The sequence below is a fragment of the Petaurus breviceps genome, unplaced genomic scaffold, assembly GCF_028583685.1.
Source record: "Petaurus breviceps papuanus isolate PSGF00001 unplaced genomic scaffold, PetGlider_PUasm1.0 186, whole genome shotgun sequence".
Classification (NCBI taxonomy): domain Eukaryota; kingdom Metazoa; phylum Chordata; class Mammalia; order Diprotodontia; family Petauridae; genus Petaurus; species Petaurus breviceps.
In genome coordinates, this window is record NW_027185798.1 from 14,527,800 (window position 1) to 14,541,371 (window position 13,572).

Consider the following 13,572-nt stretch of genomic DNA (forward strand, 5'->3'; position numbering starts at 1 on the left):
TAGAAAATTTGACATTCAGATACAAGAAGCAAGAGAAGCATGAGAAGCTAAACAGGGGAAAAGAAATCATAAGAAACTTATCAAAGTTGAACTATTTACATCCCTACATGGAAAAATGATAATTGTAACTTAACTTATGAAACTTTTCTCAGTATGAGAAAAGTTGAAGGGAATAGAAATGTATATATGTATATATATACATATATAGGAGGGTATATGGGCATATGAATACATATGTGAATGTGTATACATGTGTACAGGTATACATAGATAGAAGGCACAGGACCAATTTATTAGGAAGGGATAATACTTAAAAGGTGAAATTAAGAGGTGAGAGAGGAATATAATGAGAGGAGATGGGGAGAGACGGAATGGGGTAAACTATCTCACATAGAAGAGGTAAGGGAAAATGGTTACAATGGAGGGGAAGAACAGGAAGGCAAAAAGGAATGTATAAACCATATTCTCATTGAATTTGGATTAGGGAGGGAATGACATACACACTAAATAGGGTATCTCACCCTACAGAAGAGTAGGGGGGAAGGGGATGAGAGGGGGGATGATGGAAGGGAGGGCAGGCTGGGGGGGAGTGAAGTTGGAAGCACCCACTTCTGAAAAGGGACAGGATCAAAGTAGAGAATAGAACAAGTGGGAGGTGGGATAGGAGGGAGGGAAATATAGTCAGTCTTTTACAATATATCTACTATGTTATTGTTTTGCATTAGCCACACATGTTCAACTATACTGAACTGCTTATCTTCCCAGTAAGGGTGGGTGACAAGGGAGGAAGGGAATGAATCTGGAACTCAAAAGTTTTAAAATCAAATGTTTAAATATACATATACACTATTATTAATGTTATTTTACATGTAACTGGGAAATAAGATATACAGGCACTGGGGCATAGAGATCCACCATGCCCTACTGGAAAGTCGGAGGGGATATGGGAGAAGATATGGGAGAGAGAAGAATGGTGGGGGGGATATCCAGTGGGATTGCTCTCTTGGGGTGGTGGATAGGGGGAAAATGGGGAGAAAATTTGTAACTCAAAATCTTGCGGAAATGAATGATGTAAACCAGAAGTTAATGAAGCATTTAAAAAAAAAAAAGAAAGGAGGTGTGTGAACTATGCTGGTTTGGACATCACTCTCTAAACAAGAAAATGCTTGGATATTGGATGAAAATTAAATTGAATAAAATTATTTCAGGTAGACTTATTCCTCAAATGCATGATAGAGTATTAATATATTTTTCTTCAACATTCCAATGTCAATATTATACCAATTCCTCCTCAATTTGGTCCTTGCCCTAAATGCTTCTTTTCCTTAGGGTCCTAGATTTCCTCACATAAATATATCCTTTAATGATAGTTCTACATGACTACCCAGTAAATCTATTCTGTTCCTTCAGAATAAGATTTACCCTCCCAGAGGGTCATAATCCAGTTATATATCCCATCCTATCACATTTCAATGATGCTCTTGAAATTGAATTTATTTCTTCGCATTAGGATTTTAAATTCACCTATGTTGTTATATTTGTGTATGGATATCTAAGGCCACGGATTCTTCTCTTAGATCTTGATGTACAAATACAGTTTTCTCTCTCCTTCATTTTCAAAATAAAACCCCTTGATTAGATTTATAGGATAACAGGAAAAGATATGTTTTCATTAGCCCTCATTAAGTACACTGCATTTGCGAGTTACAGCCCACAGTTCAAAATCTCTAATCCTATGAGTTTACAATTCCATCATTCCTGTATTTTAAGCTATGGTCAAGAAATTCAAATATTATTCTCAGGTGCGATCTTCTTAATCAGCTATTCATTTCCCAGATCTGCCTGCCCCTTCCCTAGGTCTTTGCCTTTAATCAGCAAAGGGGTGAAAATATCACCTGAGTCCCTAAAGTCTTCAGTTTCTTGCCCTTTTCAGACACAGACTTTAATAATAATGAAAAGTCTTAGGTTTTGTTTCCCACATTCTGAGGACTATATTCTCAGTGGCTTTGCCCAGCATTTGCTCATGGCAAACTACCAGGATGTTTTTTTCCAATTTACTTATTTATTTTTTTAACATTCTTTACTTTTTAAATTTTGAATTCCAAATTCTCTCTTTCTCTCCCACTCCTCCCCCCACCCACTGAGAAGGAAAACAAAATGTTGTTAATTATACATGTGAAAGCATGCAAAACATATTTCCACATTAGTCCCATTTCAAAAAAAAGCAAGAAAAATAAAGTGAGAAAAATCTTATTTCATTTTGCACTTAGAGTTCATCCGTTCTCTCTCTCCAGAGGCAGATGGCATTTTTTCATCATAAGTCATTTGTAATTGTCTTGGATCATTGTATTGATCAGAGTAGCTAAGTATTTCATAGTTAATCACCATTACAACATTGCTATTACTGTGCACAATGATCTCCTGGTTCTTCTCAACTCACTTTGCATCAGTTCATATAGGTATTGCCATGTTTTTCTTAAACCACCTCCTATCACTTCTTATAGCACAATTGTACTCCATCACAATCATGTGCTACAATTTATTCAGTCACTCCCCAATTAAAGAGCATCTTCTTGAGAAATATTTGTCATACCAAGTCATTTAAACACACACACACACACACACACATCTACATACAACCACCAACCAACTTTGAAATTTCAGGCATTTAACAATCTGATTCAAATTCTGAATCTACTTGCTTTATTGTTCTTTATAATTTTATCTTTATAATTCTTCAAGTTCAAGAATTGTGTGTTCCAGGGGTGGCTAGGTGGCACAGTGAATAGAGCACTGGCCCTGGAGTCAGGAGGACCTGAGTTCAAATCCAGCCTCAGACACAACACAAAAACTAGCCATGTGACCTTGGGCAAGTCACTTAACTCCAACTGCCCTCCAAAAAGCATTAAAAAAAAGAATTGTGTGTTCCCACAGATATTTGGTCTCATCCCTTACAGTTTTGATTCTTTCAAGTAGCTTCACCAAATAATTAATCACCCAATGCTAAAAGCAATAAGCTTAGAAATGCAAATCAAAACAAGTCTGAGGTACCACATCTCACCAGTCAGATTGGCTAACATGACAAAACAGGAAAATGATAAATGCTGGAGAGAATGTGGAAAAAATGGAACATTAATGCGTTGTTCTTGGAGTTGTGAACTGATCCAGCCATTCTGGAGAGCAATTTGAAACTATGCCCAAAGGGCTATAAAAAAGCACATATCCTTTGACCCAGCAATACCATTTCTAGGGCTGTATCCCAAAGAGATCATAGAGTGGGGAAAAGACCCATATGTACAAAAATATTTATAGCAGCTCTTTTTGTGGTGGCAAAGAATTGGAAATCAAGGGGATGACCATCAATTGGGGAATGGCCAAACAAGCTGTGGCATACGAATGTAATGAAATATTATTATGCTATAAGAAATGAGGGGCAGACGGACTTCATAATAACCTGGAGAGATTTATATAAACTGATGCTGAGTGAGGACAGCAGAACTAGGAGAACTTTCTACACTATTACAGACACATCATATGTGTGACGACTGACTTTGATAGACTGGGATCCTCTCAGTGATGCAAGGTTATAAGACAACTCCAAAAGACTCATGATGGAGAGAGATATCCACATCCAGAGAAAAGAACTACAAAGTCTGAAATGCATATTGAAGCAAATGACTTGCTCTCTCTCTCTTTTTTTTTGTTTTGTTTCTTCTTTCTCATTGTTCACTCCATTGGTTATAATTCTTTACAACTTGACTAACATTTAATGTAAAGGTATTTGTAGAGCCTATATCAGATTGTATGACACCATGGGTGGGGGGGAGGGGGGAGGAGGAAGAGGAGGAGAAAATTTGGAACTCAAGGGATTGTGGAAGTGGATGTTGTAAACTAAAAGTAAATAAGTAAAATGTTTTTAAACCCTGTCTTCCTGTAAGTTGCTAGTATCTACCACCACCAGGGCTAGCCCACTGCTTTTGCTTCAATAAAGTTCTCTTGAATAGGAGGGGGGGAAAGGCAATAAGTTTATATACTCTTTAATTCACGCAAATGAAGGCTGTGAAGCTTAACTTGGTACACCCAAGAGCAGGGGCAAGCAACAGGAGGTAGAGACAACAAAGGTACGTACTCTAGGGCATCCCTCACTTACCAAACCAGGGCATTGGTCAACACTTCCAAATTGGGATGAGGAAAGACAAGGAAGGTATGTGAGCAGGCGTATGTACTGTGGAGCCCTCCTAAACATAATTCTGAAAAGAAGAAGAAATATTTCTGTTCTGAAGATTGAAGCCTACAATGAGTGTTCATGCAAGGTCATCTCTCATGTGTGCACTTAAAATTAGAGTTAAAAATCAGCATCTTTCCACAATTTTTTCTTTGTAGTTTTAATTCAGTTTTTTTAAGTCATTTTTTAAAGGGCGATGTGGCAAACTCTAAAGTCACTTCAAATTAGGCTCCTATACAAAGACAGGAAGGGATGAAAAAAGAAGGAAAGGAGAAAATAGAACAGAAAAAAAGAGCAGAGAGAAGGGAAGGCAAAAGCAAGGAGGAAATGAATGGAAAAGAGGATGAAAAAGAGGAAGAAAAAAAAAATATATATATAGGTCCCTGAAAAAAGAAAGGCACTATGTAGGACAAAATATTTACAACAGCACTTTGTTTTTATGTCAAAGAACTAGAAATAAAATAAATGCCCATCTACTTCAAACAAACTGTGGTACACACTTTAAGTCTCTTGCTATGCCAAAAGAAATGATGAATGTGATAAATACAGAGACATATGAAGAGACATAGATGGACTTGTGCAAAACAGAGTCAAGAAAAGCCCCTACACAAAGGCTATGATAATATAAGTGGAAACTCATCAAAGCTGAAGCTTTTGACATTTAAAGCCCAAGCATGACCCCAAAAAAGAGCTAGGAAAGAGGTCTCTCCATGCTTCTTTGCAGAAGATGTGGAATGTTACACATAATAACAGATTTTTTTTCGATGTGTTGGTTGCTTCTGTTGATTTTTTTTTCTTCCTTCTTTTTATTTTTTATTCTTTGTTGTAATGGATGGTTCTCTGGAAAGAGAGAGGAAGAGGGATACAAAGGGAAATGTAGGAAATGTAAAGCAAAAGATACCAATAAAACATTATTAAAAGAAAGAAAAGAAAATAGGAAGAATGTTTTCCCTATTATTTAGGTTTCAGCTGTCAAATCCATTTCAAATCAGTCAAAATCCTCATAGCACAAACTAGTGGGCTGGGCATAGACCCAGATCTCAGGTCTCTAGGGCTGGCCACTTGGGCATGTGACCTTGGGAAGTCACTTCATCTTTCAGTTCTGGCCCTCTGTTTCTCTATGAGCATGACATATTCCTCCCAGAACTCCCGGGGTGAGGAAGCTGTCACATGAATAAGAATGCTCAGCCACTGTGGGGGTAAGATTCATCTCAAGGACTCACTCGAGTGGCATGAATTATGCAAATGTGCCAATGAGCGACAGATTATGTGGCCTAATGTGAAATAATTAAGTCAAATTTATAAGTATAACCATTACATCAACTTCATAATCAGAATTGGGTGAATCACAAACTTCAGAGAAAGTGAAATAAACATTAAAAAAAAATTCAACCCAATTCAGCAGACAGGTTTTCAACTCTACCAAAGATGTAGTGGGTGAAATTGCAGCCAATGGTGCTGAAGTTAGACCAAAGGAAGGAATTTTGACATTATGGAGTGTGTGTTTGAGAGACCAGAAAGCCAGCCCTGGACTCAGAATCAGGACGATCTGGGTTCAGGTTCTATCCCTGATATATACCAGCCATGTGACCCTGGGAAAGTAACATAGACTCAGCGCTCCATGCACAGCTTTCACACTGTAAGCCGCAGAATTGTTGCTAATCTGCCCTGGTAGAGAGAGTAACCTCACCGGGAGTTACCCACATCAAAGAAATTGCAGCTTCTAACTGTTAGACACTTGATAGAAGAGCAAATTGGGGTGAGAGAGAGAAATCTCCTGCCTAACTCCCAGGATGGTGGTGAGGATCAAATGAGATTATATCAGCATAGTGCTTATTTGTAATATTTGTAAAGCATCTGGAACATAGCAGACATGTAATAAATGCTTTCTCCCTTCCTAATTCCCCCTTCCTCCCTCCTTTCCATCCTTCCTTCTTCCCCACCTTCCTTTCTCCTTCCATTTTTGTGTCTTTCCTCCCTCCTTCCTTCCCTCCTCCCCTTCCTTCCTTTCTTTCTTCCTTCCTTCTTCCTCTCTTCCTTTTCTGTAAGCCATTAAGACTAGAACTAAATAACTACCCATTGTGGTAAAATGATTAGAAGTAAACCTGCTTGAAAACCAAGGGAGGGTCGTCTACGGAGATCTTCCAGTGTAAGGGCTGAGAATCTGAATGACTGGTTACAGTTGTACAGTGCTAAGACTCCTGGGTTTTGAGTCAGATGACTTGGGTTCAAATCTTAGCTCTTGTCATTAATATCATGTGACGTAGGACAAATCATTCCCCTTCTTTGGTGCTAGTTTCCTCTTCTGTAAAATCATGGGGCTGGGCAAGATCTTCCAGCCCTGCATCCTATAGTATAACAGACTTGAAAAGGGAATCCTGGGCATGCCTGGCATTGCAAACAATGCCAAAAGGTGAAATGGCACATGATTAGCCTATGGAGAACAGAGAGATTCCTCCCCCTCAGCCCAACCTACACCAACATCCCCTCACTATGAAATAAAAACTGTAAAAAAGAGAACTGTGCTCTGTCAATGAGCCCTGGACTCCTCCTTGGTCATAATTCCCAAGTGGATGATTTTGTAGCCTTTTTCTTTCAATCTCCAAGACCATGCACCATCTCCATTTGCTAAATTGCAATATCACTGCATGTTCATTTTAGTCCATACGGTCTGCTCTCCAGAATCCAAGAACACCCCAAAATTATGGCAAGAATGTAGAGCAGAGAGGTGCAAGGGCCACCATTGGCTCACAACACTCCTAAGTGTGGCCTGAACCAGATTAAATTGTAACTGGGAAACATTCAACAAAATAAATAAAGACACAATAAAACACAGATAATGTTAATGTTTGGTTTTCTAAGTCAATATATTCCTGCAGGGATCTTCTTGTATAACTAACTCAGTTTCTATCTTAGTCTGACATCATTGATGTAGAAAAATATCCAACAGAAAGAACAAAAAAGGACTGATGATTGTGGCTGTCAACCATCTCCCAGGCTTCTTACCCTCCATATCCCAGATTTCTTAAATTCCTATAATGAGCAATTGAGGGGGGGGATGGGGGGAGGGGTAGGAGGGGGGTACATGAAGGGGTGGGAGGGGGTGAATGGGAACTTCCCCACGTGTTTCCAAAGCCTTTGGGGAAATTTACCATTGTACATCAATTTAATTTAATCCAGTAAGCATTTATTAAGCACTATGTGCCAGGCACCATAACAGGTAATGGAGATATAAAGACATCCCTGCCTTCAAGGAGTTTACACTCTAATAGGGGACAAAGGAGACTCACCATCGCATACATAAACTGGTGTTTCTGACTTGTATGTGCAGTGTCACTGAGATGTCCGAAGACTCTTGACGAAGCTAATTTTCAACAGTGGACAGGAAACAATCCGATGACCTGTGGCTTGACCAGCACCACGCTGGCCAGTGCTTGCCAGCTTGGGCAGCAGCAACAGCCACCTACGAGTTTAGTATATGCTGTCAAAGAAGAACAGCATGGATGCATGCAGCTGCCCTATCAGAAAGGTTCTGCAATACTGAAGCTGTCCTAAGGAAGGATTGAAAATTATCGGTAATCAGTTCCAGCATCGGACACTTAATACCCACACAAAATAACTGGCCGTGTAACCTTGAGTAAGTTACTTAACCCCAATTGCTTTAAAAATAAATAAATTAAATAAATAAATAAAAGACAATGATCGGTAAAACCCAAGAAGCCCAGCTGGAAGAACAGCCGGGAGTCTGGGGCTCCCATTGGGTACAGCATATATGAGCCACGTTTGATGAAATCAGCCCTCTCTGCCTCAGTTGTCCCTGGATGATTGGCAGGAGGAGCAAATGGCTCATGAAGATGGGAAATAATACAAACCAAGAGGAAAAGAAGCAAACCTAAGGGAAGGAAGTTCAGTTCCTTCAAAGGCACCTTCCTGTTGAAAAAGACTATGGCAGAAGCCGATGCCCTGCCTCCCCTCGCCTGTGCTTTTCAATCCAAGTTAACATGCCACGCAATGGAGGGAAATTCATTTTCTGAGCCTCCAGGTATCTGAATATGCTCCAGAATTTGCTACTGGCTCATCTTACAGTGGATTAATATCAGGATGTTAAATGAAGCATAAGGGTTGGATCAAAATGAAAGTCTCCAGCTTTCCTGAGTAGAGAGCCCAGTAGACTCAGAGTCTAGAGACATGGGGTGGAATCCTGGACCTTCAGGACTATCCACAGAATGGGCAAGTCACTTACTCTCTCTGAGATACACCCTCTACTCAACCACTAAAACCACAAATAAGTAAATGGATGGATGGATGGATGGATGGATGGATGGATGGATGGATGGATGGATAAACAGATATAGATAGATAGACAGACAGACAGACAGACAGACAGACAGACAGACAGACAGACAGATAGATAGATAGATAGATAGATAGATAGATGGATGGATAAATAAATAAATGGATGGGTGGGTGGGTAGGTGGGTGGATGGATGGATAAATAAATAAATAACCTAACAGATAAATAAATGGATGGATGGATGAATAGATAGATGGATGAATGAATGAGTGAAGAATGAATGAATCTCCTCAAACATTTTCCCTCTTAAAAATACTTGGTAACTCTCTCTAAGATAAAATACAAGATCTTCTATGTGGCATTGAAAACCTTGAAGAACCTGGTTGTGGCCTACCTGTCTACATTTCACACTGCTCCCTGTCTCAGGGGGAGGGTCAGACTCTACTGGCTATCTGAATTAGCCTATTGACTGCTCCCCAAACTCAGCCTTGCATGTCTCTCCTCCAGGCTAGAAATTCCCTGCCCTCCTCCCCTCTACCTCTTGGAATCCTTAGCTTCTTTAAGACTCAGTTCAGGTTCCTCTTTCTATGGGAAGCTTTTCTCTGACCCTCCTCCCCAGTTATCAGCTCATGCTCCCTCCCTCTCTCCTCAAATTATTTCATTTTGATTTCTAATGCTGTATCTCCTCAAATAGACTACAAGCTATTTGAGGGCAAGAAATATTTTTCATTTTGTCTCTAACAGAACGCCTGAGACATAATAAGTAGGTACTTAATAAATGCTTGCTGAATTGAATTTTGTCTACCAGACTCTCCCCAAACTGTATGCATGTGTATGTGTTTATATAACATGTGTCTGTACATGCACACATCTATATATTGTCTGCACGTATATGTACACATGTGCATGTGTATTTATGTGTGCTGTCTTATACATATATGTGTACATACCCATTGATATGCATACATGCATATTCTAGCTGTGTGACCCTGGGCAAGTCATTTAACCCTGTTTGCCTTAGTTTCCTTACCTATAAAATGATATGGAGAAGAAAATGACAAACCACCCCAGCTTCTTTGCCAAGAAAACCCCCAATGGGGTCACAGAGGGTCAGACATGACTGAACAACAATGACACCCACACACATATGCCCCTGTGACACCTGCCAGCAACACAATAGCAAGTGTCATGAAAACACTTAGAGGAAAGTGTTTCTAACCATACAAATGACCACATAATGAAAAAAGATTAAGTACTTACTGAGTGCCAAGCACTGTGCTGAGGTAGGCAGACAGAGAGAGAAGGAAGACACCCCCTCTCTCCAAGCGCTGATAGTCTCTGGGGGAGACAACCCACTTGGGGAAGGTTTCAGCTACAAGTTGGATGGAGAAGTCCCATGGTCTTTAGGGCACAGCAGCAAAGCAGACAACAATGAATGCATGTATAGGAGACATAGTTTATGAATTCATGAATGTAAACGATCAACAGGGAACAATTACTAGTAGAAATCATTCGTCGACGATATTTCTATTATTTATGGTCTATTAAATTTTGATTATTGTCTGTTATCCATGATCAATTAAAGACACTTCTGGTTAAAATGAGATCTTTAGTGGTTCAGCCACTCTCGCCTTGTAGCAAGATGCTTTGTTTACATTTCACAAAAAAACAGAAATCCATGGCCCGTGTACGCCAAAATATTCATAGCAGCACTGCTTGTAGTAGCAAAGATCGAGATGTGAAGAGGGTGCCCAACAACAGGGGAAGAATGGCCGGACAGATTGTGGTACAGAGAAATAATAACTCCATCTAGCACTTTAAGGGTGTGAGGCATTTCTTATATATGCTATCTCTCTTGGGCTTAACAATAGTCCTATAAAGGAAGTGCTAAAATTATCCCCATTTCACAGATGAGGACACTGAGACTGAGTGCAAGGTGGTTGGCTAGGAGACGATGGTAGAAGTGGTGAAGAAGGGAAGCATGATTTCCTGAAAGTCTGGAATGCACCCAATTGTACCCACCCATACTGGGAGTACGGCTTTCCTGAAATGTCCATGGTGAGGAAGGGAGGTCATCAATCAGGAGGGCCGGGCCCTGGGGCAGAAGTTCTTCTATGGAGTATAACATGTGTCCAATGTATTCTCCTTGGCACGGTACAGGTTACAGGAATTTGGCAAAGCCACTAGGTTGGTATCTCCAGAGAGGAAGAAAGAGAAAGAGCCGCCATTGATGATTGTCGAACCCCAGAGGGTTATTGACTATAGGAGACTTGCATCTGGACGAAAACATTCTGACTAAGTGGAGGTATGGAAATGGGATTGATCCCCTAAGAGCCCTGGCTCATTAAGCTAATGCAAGACCTACTATTCTTGATCTCTGGTCCATCTTACTCCGTGGCAAAATTGGAATGATTAAATGTCAGAGTTAAGTAAAGAGCTGATGCTTGGTCTTACATGGAGACATAAGATGGAGAGGATGTGGCCCAAGAGACAGGCAGTATGGCAGCTCTTGGGTGGGAGAGAGGAAAGCGCCTGACCACGTCTTAATCCTAAGGGACCACAGTGGATCTCAGATTCTGTAAACTAAATGTCCACAGAGGCCAGTTGAAGATGACCCCTTCATACCATCTTCTATGGATGCAAGAACCAGAATAAAAGTGGTGGCTATAATTTGGTGCCTTCTGAGCTCGCTGTATGGCTGGGAGCAAAGAATCATCAGTTATTAACGGCCTGATGTTAGCTTAGAAAGAAGTCTCCAGTGGAGCAGCTCTGGGATCTGGGCTTGTCCTTATGCTGTTTAATATGACGATGAAGCTGTGCTTATTAAGCTCTCTGATGACCCATGGGGTAGCTAGCAAGAGTCTGAGGTGCATACAGTCAGCACTTAATTAATGCTTTTTAACTTGACTTTTTGTTATGACTCAGCTCTTTTCTTTGACTTGAAGAAAGTCAGAAGGCAGAGGGAAGCTAGGTGATGCAGTGGACAGAGCACAGAACTGGAAGTCAGAAAGACCTGAGTTCAAAACCAGACTTAGACACTAGCCGTGTGACCCTGAGCAAGTCACTTAACCCTGTTTGCCTCAGTTTCCTCGTCTGTAAAATGAGCTGGAGAAGGGAATGACAAACCACTCCAATGTCTTTGCCAAGGACACCCCCAATGGGGTCACAGAGAGTCAGACAGGATGGAAATGACCGCAGGCATGGGAACAAAGATGCCAAATAAAAAGAGTAGGAGGATGGTACTTTTGTTTTGTCCGAGCATGGGATCGTCACAGACCAAGAAAGCCAGCCCCCTCATTTACGAGGGGAAGGGAACAAGCATTTACAAAGCGCCTCCATGTGCCGGGCACTGTGCTGAGCGCTGTACAAGCATCATCTCACTCGGTCCTCACGGCGGCCTTGGGACTCGGGGCTCTCAAGAACCCCCACTTCATAGACGGGAAAACTAAGGCAGGGAGGGGTTAAGTGACTTGCCCAGGGCCACCCGGCTAATACGTGCCCGATGCCAGATTTGAACTCAGATCTTCCTGACTCCAAGTCCAGAGCTCTCCCTGCACCATCAGTCACCTCTGAAGAGACTGAGGAGGAAACCAGGGTGAGTGAGTGAGTGAGTGGGGGGGACCTAGCATTGGAGCCAGGATGAACACCATCTAGGGCAGGCCAGGGATCTCTCCATTTTTTATTAGATTGTAAGCTCCTTGAGGGCAGAGGCTACTGGGGGCCTCTCTTTGTATCCTCAGTGCTTGGCACAGAGCCTGGCACATAATTGTTGAGTCATTTCAGTCACAGCCAACTCTCCACAACCCTATTCAGGGTTTTCTTGGCAGAGATACTGGAGTGGTTTGCCGTTTCCTTCTCCAGCTCATTTGACAGATGCAAACGCAGTTAGGTGACTTGCCCAGGGTCACACAGCTAGTAAGTGCCTGAGGCCACATTTTAACTCTGGAAGATGAGACTTCCTGACTTCGGGCCTGGTGCTGTGTGCACTATGGCACCACCTAGCTGCCCACCTGACACATAGTAGGCACTTAATACATGTTTATTGAATTGAATTATGAGGCATCACTACTCCTTTTGGTAGGAAGGTAAAGGCCACAGTGGTCGTGTGAAGAGGATGGCCTGAAAGAAGCTCTTTAAGAAGCTGGACTCACTTTTTCCTAAATTTTGTCCCTTTTCTCCTGCACCTCATCAGAAGAGATCATTAAGGAAATACTCACTCTTCAACTCCATTAGTTAAGACTATTTTCGCTGGGACTCGTGCCGAGGTCATAACCCTGTCTCAATTCATGGATCAATTTGGACTTGATACAGTGACAGATGTTCCCATCCGAATTCAATTAGTTCAGATTTTCTGCTCTTCTGAGGCATAATCTGAAACAAAAAGAGAGCAGGAGAGTCAGCTGCAAGGATGGGGTCCGTGCAGTGTGGGTGGTAGAGGACAGCCCCAGTTTCAAAAACCTGGGTTTTGTCCGACCCGAAACCATCAAAAAATATCCTAGGAATTTCGTAATTTGGGTGAATAGACACTGAGGAAATCCTATCCATAGAAAGGATCACAATGAACCAGTATTTCACTGGAAGAAGGAACTCTCAGATGAGGAAATGCCCTCTACCAGTGCAGGCTGGCACCTTCTGAGACAGCTGCCTCCAACACCAAGGGACAAATGACTTACTGAGAGTCAAACAGCCAACACGGGACAGAAACATATTTGAACAGTGGCTTCCCTGGCTCCAAAGCCCACTTATCTACTGACTCTTTGAGAGCATTGCAGGGTTTGCTGAATCTTTTCTTGGGAACATCTCAGTGAAGTGGGTAGTACCAGAATTATTATCCCCATTTCACAGATGAGAAAACTGAAGGGTTGACAGGGTAAATGACCTGCTCGTGGTCACACAAGCTAGGAAAGGCCTGAAGAGGGATTTAACCCAACTCTTCAGTCCATTCCCACTGCGCCACATTAGCTTTTGGGACCCATCCCACCCCCAACTCCCACAAAGATCCAGGGACATACATTCTCTCTGACTTATTTCCCCACCCAGGGAAAGCATGTGA